Source organism: Rattus rattus, chromosome 14, assembly GCF_011064425.1.
Source record: "Rattus rattus isolate New Zealand chromosome 14, Rrattus_CSIRO_v1, whole genome shotgun sequence".
Classification (NCBI taxonomy): Eukaryota; Metazoa; Chordata; class Mammalia; order Rodentia; family Muridae; genus Rattus; species Rattus rattus.
The window spans coordinates 75,111,011-75,129,253 of NC_046167.1; positions in this window are offsets into that span (position 1 = coordinate 75,111,011).

Sequence of the window (18,243 nt, forward strand, 5' to 3'; positions counted from 1 at the left end):
GTGGCTGGTCTCTCATGGGGAAGGGATGCCTCAGCATGGGCCAGCAGAGGCACTCCCTTCCCCCATACCTCACCACACCTCCATAGAACACATCCCCTCCTCCCTTTACCTTTTTATAAACACATCAGTTATAACATATAAATTTCTTAAGCATGTTCCACCTTAATAAAAATTTACAAACAATTCTTTGAACGGATTCTGTAACTGCAGACTTGTCATTCATTAGAGAGGGTTGCATGCACCCCCACCACCCCCAAGAACATTTCATATTTCTTTTTTTTTTTTTTTTTTTTTTTTTGGAGCTGGGGACCAACCCAGGGCCTTAAGCTTCCTAGGCAAGCGCCTACCGCTGAGCTAAATCCCAACCCCTAACATTTCATATTTCTTAAATGAGTCTCCAACAGACCCTCCCGTTCTCTCCACTTTGAGCAGCACTCCCAAAAGCATCAACATACATGTTTTTTTACATGCTTGTTCAATATCTGCTGAAGATGAAGTCTAAGGCCAGGCAACTCCTGGCCAGAGTAATCTTCCTCACTGAGGAAGTTATTGGCTTTGCCTGCCCAGTGTCCAGCCATACCTTTCCCCATCACATAAAAAAAAAAAAAAAAAAGTGATGGGAAGCAAGGAAGGAATTTCCTGGCTTCCAATCGTCTTCCATGAAAGCAGGGATCACCCCATCTGTATTCAAATGATGTACGCCTAACCGGTCAAAAAAGTACCACATCCTCTCTGTATGAGCCAATCTCAGCTGGTAAGCTCAGGAAGCTAAGTACCTGAGATGCACTCTAGGCTGGGGCTATGACCTTCCCTCAGGTGGCTCTAAATTAATGCCGAGTGGGAACTCAGAGATGTCACCTAAATTTCATGCTTCTCGTCCTTGTGAATGGGGAGGACAATGCCATGAGACTGAGTTTGGGTATAAACACTTGATTTTAAAATAAATACAAAAGGAACAAGAACCGTAACTCGGTTAGTACATTGCTTGTCCGCTGTGTAGGAAGCACTGGGTAGGAGGCTCCGCCCCACAGAAACCAGGCATGGTGGCCCCTGCCTGCAACCTCAGCGCTAAGGAACTGGAAGCAGGAGATCAGAAGTGCAAGGTCCTTCTTGGCTACAGAGGGAGCTTGAGATCACCTTGGTGACTCTGTCCAAAAATAGGAATAGTAGTAGTAGTGATAATAAAACAGAAAAGGGGTTGGGGATTTAGCTCAGTGGTAGAGCGCTTGCCTACCAAGTGCAAGGCCCTGGGTTCGGTCCCCAGCTCCGAAAAAAAAAGAAAACAGAAAAGATTAATAAGAGCTCACTTCATCCTAAGTATGGCCAAATCAGGTTTTTCTCCCAAGAATTTCTAGAAAATTAAATTTACAGTGTTTGAAAAGTAAATTCTGAGCCACCAACAGCCAACCGTTAACGCGTGTCTCAGGGTGGAGCTGCAAGCTGGGAGAGCGCTTAGCAGATGAAGAGAAATCTACAAATCTGGCTTCTAAGTGCTGCTTGCTGGACTGTGTGACCTAGACTCCAACACAAATAACCAGTTGTTATTTGGAGAGCCCGGGGATTAAATACCATGGCTTTGGAGTCAGGCAACTCAGGGAGTTAATCTCAGTGCTGCCACAGAACAGGCAAGTTAGTTAACCTCTGTCAGCATCAGTTTCCTCGTTGCTCTGGCTTGGATAATGAATGTCACCCCTCCCCTTAGAACCATGTGTTAAGGCTTGATCCCCAGCCTGGCGCTATGTGGTGGTGGTGGTGATTCTCTCACAGGTGGAGCCTACTGAAGGTCCTGAGGTCATTAGGGCTGTGCCCCAGAAAACCTGAGACCCTGCCCCTTCCTCTTTCTCTTTGCTCCCTGGGGTATTATTGTTTATTTATTTTATTATTAGTGTGGAGGGTCATGGAGCGGGCTTAGAGGCCAGAGGACAAGTTTGTGGCATCTCCTTCCACTTTGTGTGGGTTCTGAGAATCAAGCTCAGGCTCTCCAGGCTTACCAGGCATGCGTCTTTCTCAAATGAGCCCTCTAGTAAACGAGTCCCACCCTACCCCTGCTTTTGGTATATATCATTTTATTCTGCCACGCTCTCTCCAGAGACTAAAACAACGAAGCAAAGTGACTGGAATCAAAACTCCCCAAACTGAGAACAGAAATCAATCTTTCATTCTCATAATTATCTCAGATATTTGTTATAATGGCAGAAAGCTGGCTAACCCAGTCACCTTAAAGATAAGGTATTAAGTTCTACTTCACAGCAGTTCTGTAAGGATTATATGGGGGAGGAAAACAGTTCATGCTCTACTTAAAACTGAAGTCCTGGGCTGGAGATATGGCTCTGCAGTTAAGAGCACTGGCTGCTGTTGTGGAGGACTGGGGTTCAGTTCTCGGCACCCTCATGGTGACTCACAGGGACCGGTTGACTCCAGTTCCATGGATTCTCGTGCCTTCTTTAGTCCTCCATGAGCACTGCTCTCACATGGTGCAGATATACAAGCAGGCGAACACATACATAAAATAAAATCTTTTATTTATTTTAAATATATATTTTATTAAATAAGTCTTTTTAAAAAACTAAATACACCGAGTGACTCTCCTCTGAGAAGCCCATACCACATTTACATTGAGGTAACTCCTCTGAGAAGACCATGCCCCCATTTTTTCCAGTGTGAATTCTTTCCTTCTTGCATCTTTCTTTATTGCAGCATTTAAAAATCTCTTAATAAACTCGAACTCTGCTTCAAAACAAGAAATATATTGAAACAATTTATATTTAATCTCTTTTGTCTTTATTTTGTTTTGTTTTGTTTTGAGTTAGAATCTCTTTCTTATGGAGCCCTGGCTGTCCCAGAACGCATGTATGTAGGCAAGACTGCCATCTCACGGTGATCCTCCTGACTTGTCTGGGGTTAAAGGTATGCACCACCACACCCAGCTATCTATGTCTAATCTCTTAAATTTGGATATACGTTATGTTCTTTGACAATGAAGCTTCAAAACTTATATCTGACATACATACATACATACATACATACATACATACATACATACATACGTATTCAGGCACATGTATGCCATGGCACAAGGCATGTCAGAGGACAACCTCAGACATCCATCCCCTCTTTCCACTTGTTTAAAACAATGTGTTTGTCGTTCACTGCTGTGCATGCCAAGAGAGATGACCTGACAGGATTCTCCTGTCTCTCTTCCCATCTCCACTTAGGAATGCTAGGATTACAGATGTTCAAGCTAAGTTTCTGTCCTTTACATAGGTTGTGGGGACCTGAACTCAGGTCCTCATGCTTGCAACATAAGCTCCTTTACACACTGAACCCTATATACCATTGTTAAGACATTGTTGTACATCTCTGCCTTGAAGAACCCCACACTACCTCTTGGCCCTATGTACTAATGCAATACACTTAGAAACTGATTTTGCATTGATTTTTTTTTTTTTGGCTTGATCCTACAAGGGAACTACCAATGGAATAAAAATCCAGGCATTTCTGCCTTGTATCCCTCTCCTTTGAGCATTGTACTCTCCGTGTTTGCAACGTCCTGTTTCACATAGCTAAATGGTACTTAAAGATCTCCAGTCATTGTCCCAACTTGCAGCCGGCCACTTCGGACTCCAGGAACAGCAAGATTGATACATTTATTTATGGTAAGAGTTCAACTGCAATGCCCAGGGCAGATACCCACCTGCTGCTACTATCACCCCACCCCTGAGAAAATGACGTCAGCTGATTTTAACAACAAAACTAGTTCTGCAGGACACAAAAGGTCTACTCGAAGTGAGGAAGGACGTGTCCCGGGTGTGCTCTGAGAGACTGGGAAGACAGAGCGTTTACCTGATATGATGTAGAACTTTAAACAGACCAAAGCTCAGATTTTAGAGTGGTTTGTGTTAAATAAAATACTGTGTGTAAGTAAGTCTAAAGTCTCCTGATTCCTGACAGCCTAGGGAGCTCATGAGAAAGGACCAAGCAATTCAGAGACTACCAAACCAACTAGCACTAACACGAATAAGTTCATCTGAATGGATTTCAGGGTAGCAATTTGCAATAGGAATATTTGAACTGGGTGGCTGGGAATCAACATGCAGGCTATTAGGCACCTTCTTCCACCCCCAGCACAGGGCACATGTAGAGCCATGTTTAGAAGCAAATGGTACTTGTTGAGTATAAATTCAGCATAGCCCACACCACATATCCTCCCTCTGAGCTCTTCTCCTACACTCGTGGTATTTTGTCACCTCCTGCTATTAAATCAGAATGTTTTCCTTAGACATAATTATCATACTTATCTACAGGTAGCTTCGTTTACATCATAACATGCCAGGGTTGCTGTGGTTGACCTTTGCAGAGGAACACATTTTCCTCAGTACACAGTCACCTCAGACCTGCCAGTTAGTCAGTGCTAACACTGTCTCATTCGCTCACTCTTACCCACTTTTAAATTGAACATGACCAGCTACCTCCAGAGAGATGGGTGTCTAAATTTGCCCCTGAATTTAGTCTCCACACTTTTGTAAACCATGGGGGAAATTCCATCCACAGTCATAAAACAGGCTGCCATTCAACCCATCGAAAGTTTATTTCTTAAGGCATTGTGACTGATGGCAAGTATTTGTGACACGCTTCACCGCCCGGGTGGCCTGTCCTGTGTTTTGTTCTCTTGACATTTGATTGTTCAGCAGAAGCCTTTGCACATCTTTCATCAGTGGGGCATGGATAGAGTGAGTTTAGTCCAGAGGAGGGTTGAGATGGTCCTAGGAGTGAATTAGAGGAAGGGAGGGTTGGAAACCCACAAATATAGTACTGTTGTGCCTTGGGTGGATCTCAGTCATGTATTTTGTGATTTTCCAAGATCGTTAAATGAAAGGGCAGCAGTCCCAGAGACTCAAGCTTCAGCATGTGAGCCTCTCTCATTCAGCACCCAGTGTCTGCCAAATATGCTGACATTTCAGAGGCTTCTTCAAGCACCCACCCCTGCCCCGAGTCTAAAGGATCAAATCTGAACATACGGGTGACTGTGCACATCTATGCCCACTGTGGTGTTTGTGTGGCTATGTGTGTGTGTCTATGTGTGTATGTCTGTGTGTCTGTATATATATGTCTGTGTGTATCTATGTGTGTCTATGTATGTGTATCTGTGTGTGCCTGTGTGTGTGTCTATGTCTGTGCATGTGTCTGTGTGTGTCTATATATGTGTCTATGTATATGTCTCTGTGTATACCTATGTGTGTGTCTATGTCTGTGTGTGTCTGTGTGTCTATGTGTATATCTATGTATGTCGGTATGTATGTCTGTCTGTGTGTGTGCGCATGTGTCGATATGTGTCTGTTTGTATATCTGTGTCTGTGTGTGTATATGTCTGTGTGCATGTGTCTGTGTGTGTCTATGTGTGTCTATGTATGTGTCTCTGTGTGTGCCTGTGTGTGTGTCTATGTCTGTGTGTGTCTGTGTGGGTGTCTATGTATATATCTGTGTGTGTCTGTGTGTCTATATGTATGTCTGTCTCTGTGTCTGTGTATATATATCTGTTTGTGTGTGTCTATGTGTCTATATGTATGTCCATCTGTGTATGTGTCTATGTGTGTTTATGTGTATGTGTCTATGTCTGTGTGTATATGTGTGTCTATGTGTATATCTGTGTATGTCTGTGTGTATGTTTGTTTGTCTGTGTGTCTGTTTGTGTGTGTGTGTATGTGTGCGTGTGTGTGTGTGTGTGTGTGTGTGTGTATGGGTATATGTCTGGGTATGTATCTATGTGTATGTGTATGTATGTCTATGTGTATGTGTTTGTGTACTTGTGTGTCTGTGTATATGTGTGTCTATCTATGTGTGTACATCTATGTGTGTCTCTAAATGTGTGTGTGGACATACATTTATGTGTATGACATGTGGAGGATACCAGAGATTGGTGTCTGGTATCTTCCTCAATCACTCTTCCCCTTACTTACCGACTCAGGGTTTCAATGAGCCTAGAGTTTACTGATTCAGCTAGACTGATTAGCTAGCAGGTTCCTAGAATCCTCCTGTCTCTATCTTCCCTCACTGGGGTCTAGGTGTGCACCTCCCTGCCTAGACTTTTTTTTTTTCTAGTTTTTTTTTTTTTTTTTGGAGCTGGGGATCAACCCAGGGCCTTGCGCTTGCTAGGCAAGCGCTCTGCCACTGAGCCAAATCCCCAACCCCTTAGACTTTTTTTAATGTGGGATCTGTGTATCTGAATTCAGGTCCTCATGCTTGCACAAGCAAGCACTTCACCAATTGAACCCTCTCCCCCAGCCTCTAATTCAATTTCTCTACCACATACCCCATGGATGGCTCAGCCAAGGTTCAGCCACAGAACCAATGAAGCTTGGGGACCATCTACTCAGAAGAAGAAATTGTGTCAGCCGTTCATCAGAGGTACCACCTGTTGTCTGAGGGCAGACAGCATTGTTTTACTTTCCTGCTGGTTCGTTCTGTCTGCTAACCCCGTGCCTCCTGTTCCCTCTTCTTGCAAAGGGACCTTCCCAATCCCCAGTGACCCTTTTTAAAAATTGTAGTTTAAGGAGGCTGAAGAGATAGCTCAGTGGCTAAGAGTGTGTACTGTTCTTCCAGAAGACCAGAATTCTGTTCCCAGCACCAGTATTGGGGTGGCTCTCAACCACCTGTAACTCTACCTCCAAGGAATCTAGTTCCTCTTCTGGCTTCCACAGGCACCTGCACACACATGCACATACACGCAGATGCATAATTAAAGTTAGAAATGAATCTTTTTTAAAAACTGATATAATATGAATCATATGGAATTCATCATTTAAAACACGACATAGAATTTATTATACAGATGCAGGACCTGTCATCCACTGGCTCAATATCCTTGCCCAGGGGACATTCAAGTCTTTCTTATATTGTTCTAATTTTCATACAGATTCTTCCAAAGCATCTACCCTCTTTTGCTGATGTACTGGTGCGTCCTTTACCTCCAAAGTCATTTATTTGGAGAACCCTTCCAAACCCAGGACCTAGCACTCTGTCATGCCTGCCCCTAACCTGGTGTTAGCATATAATGTGGCTATTCCCCGAGTATCTGTCACTCGCACTTGGACTGTGAGTTCCACAAGGGCAGCAGCCAGAGGCTGAGAGCAGTGTTTCTCAACCTTCCTGATGCTTTGACCCTTTAATCGTCCTTCGTGTTGTGCTAAAAAATTATTTCAATGCTACCCTGTAGCTGTAATTTTGCTACTATTATGAATCATAATGTTAATATCTGATGTGCAGGAGATCTGATATATGACACCCAAAGTGGTTGTGACCCACAGGTTGAGAACTGCTGGCCTAGAGGAATGTGGGACACATGGTGGAATCCCTGTGCACCCACATTCCCTAATGAATTAGATGAAGAATGAATAAAGAACGTAGTTCTGCCTGCAATCCACCTATAGGAAATCACTTGAGTCTATGTTGGCTTGAATCCCTGCCCTTCACCTTAGGAAAACTAAAGCCAATAGTGAAGTGTCTTTTTTTTTTTCCTCTTTTCTCAAGTACAAAAACAATTTTCCCACAAGTATTAATTTTTACTTAACCTCTCACCAAAAGTAAATTGCCTATTCAACTACAAATGATACATTCCCCTTTGAGTTTACTCTTCTAAGGTTTCAATCCACTGAATCTAAGAACAAACTGCTCAAGCATTTTGTTCCGTCTGTAAACTAATGTAAAGTGGAACTTCTTTTGCGCAAGTTGGTCTGCCTGATCCTACCACATCTGTCTGGAGCTAATGGTGAGATCTGAAGATGGATTTCCCTAGAAACTGAGTGTATCTGAATCTGCCACAGTCAGGGGATTCTCAGTCACACCTGACTGCAGGATGCCCCAGCTTTAAGGCCAAAAAAGACCTAGCTAGAGTCTGGGGTGATTTGGATGAGATGTCCCTCGTGTTCTTAGACATTTGAATAGTTATTCTCCAGTTGGTGGTGCTGTTTGAGAAGGCTTAGTAGATGGTGGCCTTAGTTTCCATTAAGTAGTATGTCACTGTTGGTGAGCCTTAAGAGCACTATTTTGAATGTACTCTCTCTGCTTCCTGAATTCGTTTTGAGATGTGAGCCCTCAGCTTCTGCTCCAGCCACCATGTCTGCTACTAGCTGCCACACACACTTCCCTGTCACAATGGTAACAGACTCCTATCTGGAGCCATAAACCCAAAACAAACCCATCCTTTATAACTTGCCATGGTTATAGTGTTTTATCATAGCAACAGAAAAAGTAACTAGCACACACCCCAACCCTGATTCAACATGAAAACTGATATTTACGTGACCTTTTCACCATGGCACCACTGATAACACTACAGATTGACATCAGCAGGGACAGCACCCCAATTCTCCAGATGAAGAGGAAACAAAACATTGACCAAGCACTCAAGGGGGCCAGTCAGGACCGGACCAAATTTAGCATCTATTCTTGGTATTCATAACTGTCAACTTGATAGGCTCTAGAGTCACCCTGGAGACAGGCCTCTGAACATTTATGTGATTGGATCTCTAGACTGGACCGGTGAAAGTAGAAATGCCCACCCTCAGTGTGGGTGGTACCATTCCATAGACGGAAGAGCTAGACTGAGTAAGAAAGAGAAAGTGAGCAGAGAACCAGCATTCATCCCTCTGCCTGCTTCCTGACTATAGATAAAACGTGACCAGTTGCCTCATGTTCTCCTGCCACGGTGTTCTGTACTTTCAGACTGTGAGCCAAGGCAAACCTTTCCCCTAGTTGCTTTTATCAGACATTTGCTCACATTAACAAAGAAAGTCGCTGGCACAGTGCCAAAACCTCTGTTCTGCTTTAGAGTACAGCATCCACTGTGCAGTTTCAAAGGTGGCCTCCTTAATGTTGGCACCGTTTAACACGACAAAAACAAAGACCTTCTCGGTTCATTTTGAACCCTGTACAAAGCCATAGAAGTGGAAAGACTCACAACCTGTGGTTACAAGATCCCGGCAGACATGACATTTGATCATCTAAGCTGTGTGTTAACTTTGTAGCTATCTGAGAAGTGGCCTCTGGTGAAGACCAAGACAGCCTCATAATACACACACACATACACACACACACACACACACACACACACACACACACGCACACACGCACGCACACACAAGCATTGTGAGCCACTTGGTGAACAGGGCCAAGTGTCCGGTGTAGGTCCCATATCCAAATGTTGACCTGCCCCTGCTCCTCAGAGTTTCTCTTGATTATCGCAGGAGGGGGGGGGGTGCGCTAGGGTTGGATGCCCTCTGCCTCCAAGGATAGCCTCTGACAGATCCCCCAGGACTCTTCTAAATCCCGTCTGTCCCCACCCTTCTCACAGAGAATGTGATGAAGAACACACTAATCTCCTGGATCAAAGGTAGGAACAGAATGAAGTGCAAAAGGCTCCCGCTGCGGGATCAGCGCGTGCTGAGATAACTCCTCGGCCTCTTGGCCCAGGAAGTGATGAAAGACCCAGAGGCGCCTGCTGTGAGGTCACCGTCGAAACCTCTACCCACCTGTCCTTCACCATCACAGTGTCCAGCCACTTCCCCACTGAGCCAAGGGCTCCAGTGACCGGGTCATCCCACAGTCCCGTGTTCCCATCCCTCCGCTGGATTCCCAGTTTTATATTTTCAGATCTGCCTTTCATCACCTCTGCCGCAGTTTCCCTCTCACGCTGGTAGCCTGTGACCCTTACCTCCTCTTTCCTCCGCCACAGTTTATTCATTTCCATGTCCACTATATAAACTGTTCTGGAGCAGAAGACAGAATTCAACTTTATTCACACACTCCTCCCTAAACCTTGGGATCCACCTCCTTATCGGTAAAATGTCTTTGTTTAAAACTAATAATAATCTTACTGGAATCGCTGGTGGTGTAGTTCATTTGACAGAGTGCTTGCTTGACATGTGCAAACCGTGGGCTTAATCTCAAGCATTGCCTAAACTGAGGCATGGTGGAGCACGCCCGCAACTCCAGCACTGGGAAAATAGAGGGAGGAGGATCAGAAACTGAAAGTCATCCTCCGCTACATGGTGAGTTCAAGAACAGCCCAGGCTACCCGAGCCTGCCAGTAAAGAAGAGAGAAACGTGGGAGGGAATGGGGCAGGTTGGCAAGTGAGCTGTTGTTCTTTAAATTGGTCCAGTGTCTCAGAATATAAATCACTTAACACTGTTCAAGGGGTGGGATTTTATGTTAATTTATTTTCATTTAAAAAAATCATTATGAGTCAGGCATGGTGGTACATACCTTTAATCCCAACCCTGGGGAGGCAGAAGCAGATGGATTTCTCAGTTTAAGGTCAGCCTGATCTACAGATCAAGTTCCAGGACAGCCAGGGCTAACAGGAGAAACTCTGTCTCCAAAAATAAGAGCAGTAACAAAACGAAAAGAATTAAATAAACTAAAAGAAAGAAACATTTTTTAAAAAGAATACTGAAAACAAAACAAATATTGAATTAAAAATTAATGCATTTATTATCCCACATGAATTTCCACTCTGATCTTTATAAAAGTATATCTCCCTACACAAAAGCTTCTGGTTTTGGATTCCATCAATGGATTTGTCGCCAGATCTTGGCTTTGTCAGCTTAAGAATGGTTACCACTTGTGTACCTTACCTACCCATTTTTCCCCATTACAGTGCAGTTTTATCTTAATGGCTTCACATGGGGACACAGTGTGTGCGACAGTGTCAGGAACATACTGTGGGTGCTGAAGAGATGGCTCAGTGGCTGAGATGCTGGGTGCTGAGAGCGCTTGCTGAGTTTGGATGCTGGCGCCCATGTAACAAGCAGGTGTGGCCTCTCAAATGCCTGTGACACTGGTGCTGTTAGAAGCCAAGACAGGATTTCTGGGGCTTCTCTCAGCCAGGCTAGAATGCAAGCTCACAGGAAACAAGGCAGAGAGCAATAAAAGAGGATGCCCAACACCCTCTACACTCACGCACGCACGCGCGCGCGCACGCGCGCACAAAACCACGCACCGTGGTCAGATCGTACACTTCAAAGAGGCATGGGGCCGCTCTGACCACTCCTAACCCTTCCATTTTGCCTATCTTTTCAGGGAAGATGGAGATTCTCAAAAGAAGACTCGTGGTTTTGGATAGGGTTTGGATTGCTCTGTTTTGTTTTGAAATGAAAATCTTAAGGACGAGATTCAGTGGTTAAGAGCACTGACTGCTCTTCCAGAGGTCCTGAGTTCAAATCCCAGCAACCACATGGTGGCTCAGAACCATCTGTAATGGGATCCGATGCCCTCTTCTGGTGTGTCTGAAGATGACTACAATGTACAGAAAGACAGAAAGAAAGATAGATCAATAGATTATGGAACAAATGAAACGGTAAGGGTAAGCAGAGATCCTCGAGGAAAAGCAGCACTGAGCTGGAAGCTTCCCAGCAGCTTCTCCAGGCTAATCTGAAAGCGAAGCGGGCTGACATCTGCTAGGGATTAAGTCTCTCTGAGAGCACTGAGTACCGGGACAGCAGAGGGCTGTGCGCTTTGCTATTTATGATCACCCAGCTCCGGCCTCACTCCTGAAGGTGTCTGTGAACTCTGGTGGCCTGAGGAGGAGGCAGCTGTGACACTGGGGACACTGGACTGGCCAGACCTTTCGCGATATCATGACTGTACACCTAACTGCTCAGTGCTTCAAAAGCATAAACCAAGAAACAATTGACAGGGAATTATCATGTAGTTTATAAATACAAGAGTAAAAAGAACAAGCAGCAGAGATGTGTCCAGTGGTTTGCTGGTGTGTGTGTGTGTGTGTGTGTGTGTGGGTGTGTGTGTGTGGGTGGGATATGTGGTAGTTGTGTGTGTGTGTGTGTGGGGGGGGGAGGGGGGGGTGTGTGTGTGTACCGAGTAATATAGTGTGTGTGTGTGTGTGTGTGTGTGTGTGTGTGTGTGTGTGATATGTGGTAGTTGTATGTATGTGTATGTGTGGGGTGGATGTGGGGTGGTGTGTGTGTGCCGAGTAATATAGTGTGTGTGTGTGTGTGTGTGTGTGTGTGTGTGTGTGTGTGTGATGTGTGGTTGTGTATGTATGTGTATGTGGGGTGGATGTGGGGTGGTGTGTGTGTGCCGAGTAATATAGTGTGTGTGTGTGTGTGTGTGTGTGTGTGTGTGTGTGTGTGATATGTGGTGTTGTATGTATGTGTGTGTGTGGGGTGGATGTGGGGTGGTGTGTGTGTGCCGAGTAATATAGTGTGTGTGTGTGTGTGTGGTATAGTATAGTGCTTGTGCGTGTGTGTGTGTGTGTGTATGTGTGTTATATGTGGTAGTTGTATGTATGTGTGGGGTGGTTGTGGAGTAGTGTGTGTGTGCAGGATAATATAGTGTGTGTGTGCGTGTGTGTGTGTGTGTGTGTATGTGTGGTGTGTATTTGTCTGTATGTGCATTTGTGTTGTATTTTATGTGGTATACATGTGTGTGGTGTGTGTGTGAGATATAGCATTTGTATATGTGTGTGTATATGTGTGTGGTGTGTGTATACATGTGTGATATATGAGTGTAGTGTGTGTGATAAGTGTATGTGTGTGGTGTGGTATGTGTGTGTGTGTGTATGCATGTAGTGTGGGTGGCATGGTGTACGTGTGTGGTGTGTGTACTTGTGTGTAAAGTACATTTGTGTTGTATATGCACATGGAATACATGTGTGTATGCATGCAATATGGTATGTGTGCATATATGTGTGGTGTGTGTGAATGTCATATATGTGTATGTGTGTACATGTGTAGAGGTATGTTTATTTATTTTGCATGTGTGGTATGTGTGTATGTGTATGAGGTGTGTATTTGTATAATTGTATGTATATATATGTAGTGTATATATGTGTGGTGTGTGTATATATGTGTGTATGGTGGGGGTGCTTTGTTTACTCTTGAGATAGCATCTCCTGTAGCACAATCTGGTCTCAGATTTACTGTGTAGCTGCTGGTGACCTTGAACTTCTAATCCTCCTGCCTCCATCCCCTGAGAGGTTATAGATATGCCCCACCACACCTCGTTTACATAGTGCTGGGAACCCAACCCAGGGCTAGGCAGGCACTCTACCAACTAAGCCACATCCTCAGCGTCTAAACGTGACAAGTGTTGGGATAAGAACATTTAAGTGGCACTGACAAAGTGCCCTTGGGTTCGTTAGCATGGTTGCTCTTCATGGCAGCCCTAAGAGGTTCGAGTTGACCAAACAATGAAGTTGTTGAAGCTCCCAGCATTCCCAAGGTCGCTTGGTTTAGGAGGCCCACAGCTAGGACTGAAGGAGCTGAAGGAGCATGGCACCTTCTCAGTTATCATGATGTAAGCTTTTCTTTACTTATTCACTTTACATTCTGCTCACTGCCCCCTCCCCCAATCCTTCCCCTATTCTCCCTCCCTTGCCCCACAGATTTTAAACAATTTCATTTTTCTTAATTACTGTGGTGTTCACACCAAACACGATTTTTTTTTTCAGCCCAATCTGGCTTTAAAATCTTCTACCTTGGCCTCCAGAATGCTGGGCTCATAGCCATGCACCACCATGCCCAGCTTCGTGTAACCTTTCTGTGTTGTTTTTGTTTGAGTATATTGAAGCAGCTGCTCTGGGGTTCCCAGCTTTTAGTCGGAATACCCTTACCCGTTTGACTGAATGACCACAGGTATTTTCCTCTTCCTCCCACTCCAGGACACCTTGAGAATTCTGCTCCACAATCCAGCCTCTTCTGTCCATGGAAGAACTGCTACACATGTGAATTCACGGCAGCTGTGATTGGCAGCACAAGGCCTGGGAAAGACCAGTGGACTCAGCATCCAGCACAGAGCGGGAAGGGTTCGTGAGCCCCACCCCAACTGAGGTGGCTAAGGAGAGTGCACAGCTTCTGGGGAAGGGAGAATCAATGTTTTCAACCAAGCTCCAGTGAATAGCTCCACAGGCAGAAGTGTGGAAAGCACATACGCACTAGAGAAGTTACCAAATAATACTTTTATAGAAGAAAACGTGAAGTTGGGGGTGGGTATGACGTTGAGGGTGGATCTGGGAGGAGTTAGAACGAATATGGTCAAAATATATTATTGGGAAATCTTAAAGAATTAATGGAAAATATTTAAAGATTCCTGAGGGATTGTTGAGCAAATGCAGAGAAATTTGAGAGTTGTGCTGTTCCCAAGTAAATATATAATACGGCCTGACTAGCATATCGGTAAAAAAATTTTTGTAATTAAAACCGAAATAGCATTAAAAGTTATACAAAAATTAAAATAAAGCGCTGAAAAGAATAGCAATGCTCTAGGCTAAGAGAAGGATAAATCTGGAAAGGGAAGAATTGAACCTAATAACCAGCAAAAGCCATCTCTTCTTTCATGGTCTCCATTAGCACGTGCAAGACTCCACTCCATATATACTTAATATTCAAAAAAAAATCCAGCGGCTGCTTGCTAGTTGCTCACTCCTATGCTCTGGTTTCTTTCCTGTAGAGTTTCATTGTAGCCCAGGTTGGCCTCAACTCACTAGGGAACCAAGAATGAGCTTGAACTTCCTCCTTCACCTTCTCCTGGTCTATGTTATGCGGGGACTAAAACCGAGGGTTTTGTGCAGCTTAGCAAGCACGCTGCCCACAGAGCTATGCTCTCTGCTGCTCCTTCAAGCTTTTCAAAAGGTAAGCGTTCACCAGGACAGCATGGATGTAGCCATGAGGAATATTAGATTGATTTTCACAGAGGTAGTAGGTTGTAGTGTTGGCTGGGAGGCTCCTTAGTTGGAAGACAGACTGCAGGGTTGTTTGCGCAGAGGAGGCATGCATGATGGCGGTGACCACTGATGGCCCCACTAACCATAGGACGCTGTAAGAGGAGCGGAGTGAACAGAGAATGGGGGTCAGGAGTAGATTCTGGACAGATGGGACAGAAGGCAGCCTGGGGTTTCAAAAGTGACGTCAGGTCTTCCTGATGGCCACAGGCTGCCCGGTTAGCTCAGCCGAATATAGGCTGTCTGTGTAGTGACATAGCTGTAACCTCCAGAGATAGACAGAGCAAGAAAAGGGTTCTCTGTGAAATAACGGATGGTGCCTCTGGGAAGAAGGGCTCTTCAGGGTTTTCTATTTTGCACCAGATGAACTCAGTGTTAAATGCAAAAGGCAGCTTTTCCAGGGCCTCATTTGCTATGGACACAAGGGCAAAAGGTCGCACAACCGGAATGCCTTCAACCCTTGGGTTCCAAATGCTCCAGAAGGACGTCTTGCTCAGTTTATATTATTACTGTATATTGCTAAAACACCGATGGGCTTACACATGATCGTGAAAGTTGATTGTTCCAAACAGGACCCACAACTGTGTTTGTCAAACCATAGTTACTTTCCAACTCCTTCAGTCCCTGGGGTCCCAGTGAGTTTCTCCAAAGCTTCGATTACACTGAAACCCTGCAGCCCCAAAAATAAAATCTCCTTTAAAGTATCCCAGCTAGGTATTTGAATTTCAAAACAGCTTACACTGTGAATGAAAGTCAATCATTTCCTTACCACCAAGAATGCCTAACCTTGCTGGATAATCAGGAGAACAAACTGGAAAAGAACAGGTCCCCACCAGAGGTGATCTCAAAAACGGTAAGCAGGGATATTGCTCAGCTGGGGATGCTTGCCAGGGTGCATTCAGTCCTGGGTTCTACCCCCAACAGAATCCATGTTGGCAGCCAGCGCCTACAATCCCAGCACTCAGGAGATAGAGAGAAAGGAAAGGATCAGGATTGAAACTCCAACCTTAGTTAAGTGGTGTGGTCAAGGCCAGCCTGGGGTACATGAGATCCTAACTCAAAAACAAACAATAAAATTAAAATAAATCAAAATTCTGGTGACCATTTTCTGTCAGACTATTTCCTGGACTACCTAGTTTCTCCATGTGCTTCAGTCTGTATGGACATCAGAAGACAAGTTTCCATCTCTCCGAAAGCACTCTCTCTGTTTGGCAGTGGGGCCCCATTTTTTTTTTTATCCAACTTTCATTCACACACTATTCGTGACATTTTTCAAAGCCCTGGTTCACGTTTTTCTTATATTCCCTTCTAGTCCTTTGGGATAACGTTGTCAGAATCTTGCCCTTCTGCTGTCAGGGAGACCTATGTCTGTCAGAGTTGCTTGTTGAAGACATGGGAAGTTAAGGCAGGGGGATTTCTTCAAGTTTGAAGTCAGACTGGACTCCGCAGTGAGTTCTAGGCCAACCTGGACTGTAGAATGAGACCCCCCCCATCCTCAAATATATATATAATGATATGATAGAAAAAAATAAAAATGAAGGAAAAAGTGGTTAAGAGCACTGGCTACTCTTTCAGAGGACCTGGTTTCAATTCCCAGCAACCACACTCACAACTGTCTGTAACTCCAGTTCCAGGGTATCCAACAGCCTCCTACAGACATACATGCAGGCAAAACACTGATGCACATAAATAAATAAGTAAATAACGGAATCGTTTTTAAAAACTGAAGAAGAAAAGAAAGAAAACAAACAGAATTGGTAGCTTGGGAACTCAGATCCCACTTGCTGGATCTGGAGGGCCTTGGCGTTTATTCTTCTGAGATGCAGCCTTGACAGGTAACTTATGCCAAATGCCTTCACCAGACACTTATGGCAATGCCCTATGAAATAAAAAAGGAGTAAGAGTAATTATTTTTATCAAATAATGGACTCAAAACTTTAACAAAAAAGCACACAGATGTTAAAAGCTGAAAATTTTTTCTTATTTATTAGGTGATAAAATTGTTTTTTGGACATAGTTAAGGAACCAGATTGGGTTGGATAATAAAGTGGTTAAATGGGGCTGGTGAGGTAGCTCAGTGATTAATGAAAGCACTAGTTATTCTTCCAGAGGACTTGGATTTGGTCCCCAGCACCCACAGGGAAGCTCACAAACATCTGCGACCTCAGTTCCAGGGAATCTGGTGCCCTCTTCTGGCCTCCTTGGGTACTGCATGAATGTGTGGCGCACAGGCAGGCATGCAGGCAAAATACTCACACATGTAAAATAAAAATACATAAATCTCTTAATTAATTAATTGATTGATTAAGTTTTAGACTAGCATGGGAAAATGCCCTGGTATCATTTTAATAGGGCCTTGGGTAAAAAAAAAAAAAAAAAAAAAACAAGAAACAATCTTGCTTTTCTGAAACATTGAATACTGTTATGACATTCCTCCAATTCCCTTTCATTACTGTTTGGGGGCTCCTGGGCAAAAGGGGTTTGGTGATGTTTATCTCCAACTCTTGCTCATCCATAATTTAATAACAGTTAAGTCAGAGATATCTTAAATGAGAAAAACCCATTTCTGTGTAGATCTCTGATTTTTCTAGGTTCTTAATCCTATGTAATGAAACTGCTTCAAACGTTCCCCCGCTCGCACGCCCTGATCACTAATAACAGTGCACTCTAAGTGCCAAATATTCATCCCGTGATTAAACATTCCTATTCCAGAGATTTCCTTAATATCTCTGAACATCCATCTCAGGAATCGTGATCAAAGAATCTCTGCCTTCAGAAATTTTATCATTACTTTGTAATCTCCTCTGATAGAACTTTAAGTTCTCAACTAACAGACAAACCCGCAGGTTTGAAGGAGGGCTCTCTCCCATGAGGAGCTCCTGTGCCAGGGTAGTACAAACTGATAAGGTGGGCTATCCTATCTCAGGTGAGTCCTCACAGTTCCTAAAAGCAGCACTCCCCAGCAGGAAACCAGGCCACCCTGTCTCTCCTGTGGGACTATTCCTACACACTAATAGTCACAGGTGTCCTTCTCCGCCTTGATTTTTAAAACATTAAGAATTCAAGGAGTGGACCTATCCTCAGTATCTTCTAAACCTTTACCACAAAGCACCAGTAATTGTGGGAACAGATCCTGGGGAGAGAATGGCAGGACTGTTGAGCTCGAAGGTACCAAGTGTTGTGTTGTGCCTGCTTTGTAAGGGTTCCGATTCCGATGGATGTTGTCCTTCCCCAGATCACTGTCTATCCTCCTGGGACAAGGAATGATAGGATCTGGCAGAGTGGCCAGATCTTTCTAATTTTCCTTTCTCCAGAGGATGAGTGGAAGCTGTGTTTGAAATCATCCGGATGACAGTCGACAAGGCAACTGGGAGTTTTAGAAGGAACTGGAAAGAAAACAATGAATGGGACATCGTGCACACCAACTCTTTTGTTCCACTTCCTGCTAACCTTACCAAAAATATTTGAGTCTTGGCTCTTTGTTCCTGCAGTTTTGGTCCATGGGTTG